The 6,839-nt window shown below is 43.5% G+C and overlaps 1 protein-coding gene across 1 annotated transcript in view; it reads right to left on the reverse strand.

Moving 5' to 3' along the window:
• Positions 1-408, reverse strand: part of SPTBN1 (spectrin, beta, non-erythrocytic 1) — a 137,586-nt gene extending 137,178 nt beyond the window's left edge. Inside the window, exon 1 of the mRNA XM_009319604.1 lies at positions 288-408. The gene's annotated coding sequence lies outside the window, so the exon portion shown is untranslated. The remainder of the gene's footprint in view (positions 1-287) is intronic.
• Between the last annotated feature and the right edge of the window lie 6,431 nt (positions 409-6,839).

Genomic DNA, 6,839 nt, shown 5'->3' on the forward strand with positions numbered 1-6,839 from the left:
CAGCGTCCTGGGGGAGAGCCCGGGGCGGGGGGAGAGCCCGGCCTCTGCCTCACCTGGTGCCGCTGGTGGGACCAGGCCCTGCAGTCACCCCCCAGATCTTCCCCCTCCGTGCAGCGGCCTCCCCGCAGGCCCTCGCTCACAGCCTCCCCCGAATGTCACCCACTGCTGCCAACTACTCCCAGCTCTCCTTTTCTTTCCTTACATTTATTTGGTTACTGGGTCTCGCTAGACTTCATGCTCCTCCTCCTCTGACACCCTCTTCTATCGCAAAGACAATGTTGGCTCACCCCCAGCATCCATTTCCTCTAGTGCTACTCTCCCACTGCTCTGTCATTCCTAGTGGAAATTCCATCCTGGATTTGACTTCCTCCACTGCAGAGTCATCCTCTCCCGCTTCAGTCCTGCCACCTTCCTACGTAAACAGCCCCCCTTTGCCAGTGTAACCCAATCCCCTGAAGCTCAACCCCAGCTGCCCTTCAGCCACACTTCCCCTCTTCCTTCTTCTCTGGGCAGGATTTTGCATATGTCTTTCTAGAGAAAATTGCTAACACGCAGCCAGCATGCCTTTCCTCCTTCCCCCACACCCCTCTTCACCATCCAGTCCAGAGGCAGACATTTCTGCTTCAGGTTTCCTCTGCTAATCCAGGCCCCTCTGCTTGCATCTGTGTCCCACCATCCTCTTCATTCCCATTCTCATTCTCTCCCATCCGCTATCCCTAACCTCTCGCTTGCACTACAGCTATGGACTAATATTGTTCATCTTGTTAAAAAAAAACCAAAAAACAAACAAGAAACCATCATTGGTGTCATTTGCCTCGTTAGTTATCATTCTCTTCTCTCCTGCTTTTCATCCCCACAATCACTCCTAAATGCAGTATTTAACTGCCGTCTGGACTTCCTCTCCTCTGCGCCTATCTCAATCTTCCTCTTATCTGGCTCCCGCCCCTTCACGCTCAGCTGCTTTGCCAAAGTTTCTAATATCCAGTTCCTGGCATAATCTCTGGAATATTGCTTCATTTCCATCCTGTCAAAATTATCAGCCTGGCTCTTTTTGGTATTTTGTTCTCCTTTGGTTTCCAAGACTGCCTCCCCCAGAGTCGCCTCCTTACCGCTCCTTCAGCGCATCCTTCTCATACTCCCAATTGCCAGTGGTAGTCCTAATGCGACACTTAATCTGTCATTCCCTCTGTACTTACTGTTAGGTGAACTCACCCCATAAAATACAAACACATTCAGTAACAATCTCTCTGTGATCTACCTCTCTGTTTCCGGGCTTCTTATCTTACCCAAATTAAAGTCTCATTCTGCCCTTTTGGCACCTACAGGACAGCAAGCCACTGCTTCAACGTGTACAAAAGAGAGCTCCTAAACAGCAACCAAACGGGCCAGTAACTTATCTGCTACCTCCTGTCCTGATCACGGCAGCCAACATCACCACCCTACTCGTCATTCAGCTCTCCGGTCCGGACACCATCCTTAGCTGGACTTGGGTCCTTTCTTTCTATCCAGGCAAGGCCTAGAACACTGCCCTGCCCTATCCAGCCAGGTGGCCAATGCTCTCACGCAGATTCTCATCACCTCACTTCACACTTTTGGCCACATCCCCTTCTGTATCCTTTACAGATGCGCCCTTGCCTGTCTGAACTCACTCCAAATGCTGCTGCACGTTTCTCATCCTCATCTGTCATTTGGAACAAGCCATCCTTTCCCTCCATATCTTTCCAGTGGTCTCACTTCTCAGATCAGGCATAAACTGATAATCGGCAATTTCAGCTCTCCCTGTACCTGCCCATATTCAGCATCAGCATCTACCTTTGACTCACCCAGGATATGAGACAAGTAACCTCATGCTTTCTCTCATTCCTAAGTCCCCCAAACTTGGGAAAAGTTCCTCAGGCATTCAGAAAGCCTCTTAAAATTGTTCTGTCACCATAAAGCCTACAAGAGACTTGACAAGAGCTAAGCTTGTACTTCCATGTCTGTTGTCTGTGGTGGTTCATATGCAGTTCTTGGGACGCAGTAAAAATAAAACAGCTAAGGGGCAACCCTCTCCCCCTCTCCTTTTTCTTGCGCCTCTCTTGCACTGGTTCTGGTGGTCCACTGATCCCTCCCCGCCTTGGTAAAACCTAATTCAGCAATGACAAGAGAGTAGTTCTCTGCTGGCTCAGTGAGCTGAACTGGCTGTCAGCAGCAGACTCTTAGATCAGCTCAATCATCTTGCCTAACTGCACTCTTAGATGCTAAAATATCTGAAACAGGCCATCTTTGCATTCTTTGTACAGCATCTTGTACAATAAGAGCCCACGATTAGGGTTTCCAGATAGATACTAGAAAGTACTTGCTTCTATGTAATGTAAATGGTGGTAGTAAAGAGGTCAAAAAAGCCTTTTTTAATTTAACAACAATAATAATTCCAAGCAAAACCCTTCTTAACCATTACTGTAACAGAGGACAAGTCAATCACTTCAATCACTTAAAAAAGTTACATATACAGAGAAAAGAAAAATAAGTGAGAACAATTTTTCTAGCCTTCCTGAACTCCCCCAGACAGTGGTACTGAAATTAGCTGGACTATCTGCAGGATTGAAAGACTGCTCCTGATTAACAGGTTCACTAAATCTAGCCCAAATAACATGAAAAGCTCTACACTGTTTATTATGTGCACTATATGTTAAAATATTTTACAAAACAATTTCTGTTAGCCCAACTAGAGTTTTGCTCTTAGAAAAAGCTGAACAATAAAAACTGGCAAGTGCCTAAGTATATGTACTCTCTCACATTTCAGGCTCTGAAGGATAAAACTTCTCAGATTTTTGATCCAGCATAAATGTTGCTTTTACTTTAGCCATCAGTAATAGGAATTCAGAGAACTTAATGATGTATGTGTGTATATATAAAAAAAATAAAAAATATTCAAATGCTAGAACGTTAAGAAACATCAGGGAGAAAAATCATCCTTCACTCAACTATTAATCTCTCTTAAGCAAGTAGGCAGGAAAGAAAGATTGTAATATATGGGAGTGAGCAAGAGCATCCAGCGTATTTTAAGATTCTGTCTGTCTTAACCCACATAGCTCAAAGATGGGTGGGCCATTGATTATCATGGAAATAACTGGGTAGGAATGAATGCCTGAAGAAGCAAGAACCAGAATAGCAGGGGCATTGTGGGCTCCAACCAGTTATCCCAGTTACTGACAGTAATTTTCTTCTTTTTAAAGAGGCCACATTTTGTAAAGAATGTGGCAGGTACAAATGTTTTGCCCCTGAGAGTTAAAAACAGCATCTCCAGGATGCTTTTTTCATTTTTAAAAAATTGCTGCAAACATTTGTATTTTCAGCATGAACCTTCACCTCACAGGGTTAGAAAGCCAAAACCTACAACTTTGTGACAATTAAGGTGGGAATACTTACAAGTTAAAATACCAGCACTTCCTAATACCAGCAAAAAAACCCAGTTAGACAAACAGGTTGTTCACACCGACAGCCCCATTCCCACTCCTTTAATCAAACTGAAAGGAGCAGAATGAATGGCCATATTAGAATCTGTTGTTAAATGAAGTGGAAAGGGTCTGCAAAGCAATGTTGGGCGAAGTCACTCCCCTTCTGACCATTACTTTCTAGTTAGCTTTGGCTTGGAAGCCCGAGGTTTTTTTCCTCTCATACATTTTGTCTATGCAGCCACGGATTTCTTACAACTGAAGAAATATTTAATCTTTTTTTCTTTTGAAAATCTACTAAGCCACTGTGCTCAATAATATTGTCTGGTCCTCATCCCACAGAATACACCCATATGCATATTAACACCTTCACCAAGAGGAAAACACTACGTAGGTATGTAAAGGTAAACACGTTCCAAAATACCTGAAAGATCATTTTAAAATAAATTATAGTTTAAATAACCTAATGCATTGTTCAAAACAAAATGAAAGAATTTAGAGTTTTACTCTTGTCAGGATCTAGGCATTTCAATCATCTTTGTGTGCACTGAAGTTACGAGAAGGTATTTCCAAACAGAAACAAAAGCAGTGTATCTGCATTAGGTATTAAGAGTCACAATTGTTAAGGCAATACTAAAACTAGAAAAATTATATTTAAGGATGGTAGCAATTTCCAAAAAGACAGAAGAAATGTACACCAAGAGATTAATGCTGCAATAAAAAACTTCCTAGCTATACCATTAAACTGAAAAAGCATTATGTTATCAGAAAGTTCCAGTTACACAGGTTCACGGTATGACTGAGATGGGAAACATGTTCCTCCCACCAGACACACCCTTCCTCCACCCGTAACACCTAGTTTTAAACACACAGTGAGGCTCAAAGGCACAAATCTAGACTAGTGCTTTGTCTCATAGCAGACTTGGCCAAGATCTTGAGAGGAAAATCAAAGATGGGCAATAATCTGCCTAAAGGAAAAATTCGTAGCTTCCTCACTATGTGCACAGCTTGTCTGGAAGCATGACAGCTTCTCTATCACAAACATTTCTTCTTCACGTAACTCTATTTCTTCTCATCATCTTCGGAACACCCAGCTCTGTGCTACAGCCTCACCTTCAGTACCACCTTGTAGCAATGCGTTCCCTGCTATCTATTTACAAGTATATTTCTGTTTCCCAACAGTCACTGCAAACAGAAACATGTTAGATCCTCAGTCCCTGGTTCCCCTTCTCTCTACAGGCAGCCCATCAAGCTGACAAGCCCAGAATTCTGCATCAGGAAATAAACACGCTTCCAGGGTATCTCCGTGCACAGTACTTTGCAGTAACCTAACCATGGGTACGAAAGGCATGTGTGACAGGCAGGGTTTCTACTGACAAGAAACAGAGAGCAGGAACATGGAGACCCTCAGCAGCTCTACTCTCAGGTGGCGTACCAGCGGTCTAGGAATACTCTCTTGCTGAGAAAGTCCTATTTCTCTCTATTAACCTAAATGCTCCCCAAACACCTCTGCTACTTTCTGCCGACCCCATCCCCCCAGTATTTGTTCTTAGCCACTTTCTCTACTGTCAGCTCCCATGAGCTTAGGGCCTACTTCTCCACGTGCCCAACATACCAAACCCTGGAAAATGACTAAAGCATAGGGCACTTACAAAAGCCTTGGCCTTAGTCAGTTGCTGTCTCCTTCCCACGCCACCAGAGTCAGCAGTGGAAACGCTGACAGTGTGGAGAAAAGATGGCCTTCCTGCTCTCTGTGCCAACATCACGGCAATCTTCAGCATCCAGGAGGAGTCCTGGCAGGAGTCCTGGTGCTGGGCCTGCAGCACTGTGGAGAGACGGGAAGCATTAGTGACAACTGGTAGAGGCACAGGGCCAGCGTACCACAACATCCCTTGCAGACATTTCCATTGTGTTCAAGTCAGTACATTAAAAAATAAAATAAGTGTCTTGGGACCTATTTGTATGTCCTGCAGGCTCCATACGGAAAAAGCCCTATCACAGCAAACATCTACAACTGCAGTCAAAGGTATGCCTGAAGCTGTGCAGACAGACACAAAGGAGGTTTACCCCGGCTACCTCATACACCAATAAATAGCTCAGCTGCAGCAGCAGAGGCCCAAGGGCAGCTGCACAAAACCACCCTGGAAAGAAGGGTAACACTCACGTCACACACTGAGCTACCCTGGAGCCAGCACTCAGCTAGCAAACTTCTATCTGTCGCAGGGTTGCACGTACAAGTTGGAGAAGTGCATTTGACTGCAGACCAAATGTTCCCTGAAAAAGCCTGACATTTAGTAAGGAACACCTAATGGGCAGGTGTAAGTTTCTTGCCTCTTCAAAACATCCTTTGTGGTGCAGCAGTTTGAGGATCAGTCCCATGCATTAAAGGTGTTAATGCAGCAAGGTTTCCTCACATGTACCAAAAGAGAAATGGTGAGGTAAGCTGACTAAAAGCCTCAGCATTTATCTGTCCTGGGAAAATCTGCACAATTCTCTTTAAAAAAAAAAAAGCTTTCCCCCTTGTTGCCAAATGCTACTCTCTATTCTCTTTCCTCTTTTCTGGTGTTTAACCGTAATTTTACTCCGCTATTTCCTCTAGGTGCATTAGACAAATACACATTAGCCAGTCTGTGTAATCTGACGAAACAGAAAGTCGTGATGTGTATTTGGATAGGTTATACTGGAACAGCTAGTCCATTAACTACTTGATGGAATAACAATGTCTCTATTTTTAGCTTATTTTTAAGTCAAACATTATTATTAAACTTTAATTTAATCCCAAATTCAGATTTTTTAATTTAAAAACAAAAGCAAGTAACAAGAAGAAATGCAGACATGGAAAGACAAAACTGGCTGAAGAAATCAACAGCAAAGTAGCCTCTTTTACTAATGTGGCAGAAAATACAGGTTTTGGGAAGTACCACAGCAATAGGGCGGAAGCAAAGTTTTGCAGAAAACTGCAAAGGAGCAAGAATGTATGAAATATCAGATCTGCTACACTGGATTTCATGCAAGTCCTTGTCTAGGGCAGATACAGGAGAGAGAGAAAAGCGAACTTCAGTGAACCTAATTTAGTCATCTTTGCCAAGTGAAATACAAAAAGGAAAAACAAAAGCTAAATCCTTAGCTCCTCTCCCAGATTTTATTCACTTTTCTGACACTATGCTTACTTTTCCTATAGAAACTGAAGCTGGGTAAAGGTCAGGTTAAGACATCAGCACATACTCCAAAAACCCATCAAGCATAAACAAGTTAGAAAAGGTAAAGCATTTTTAAATGCTTGCAGTGGTGATTTCCTTGCTCCAATAATGTTCAGTTTTAATTGTCGAGGCTGTCACTCCTTGTTCAGTTCCATGCAGGCGGACCATGTTTGCCTGTACAGGGATGTGTCTGACATCAGGG

The sequence above is a fragment of the Pygoscelis adeliae genome, unplaced genomic scaffold (assembly GCF_000699105.1).
Source record: "Pygoscelis adeliae isolate BGI_AS28 unplaced genomic scaffold, ASM69910v1 Scaffold122, whole genome shotgun sequence".
Taxonomy (NCBI): Eukaryota; Metazoa; Chordata; class Aves; order Sphenisciformes; family Spheniscidae; genus Pygoscelis; species Pygoscelis adeliae.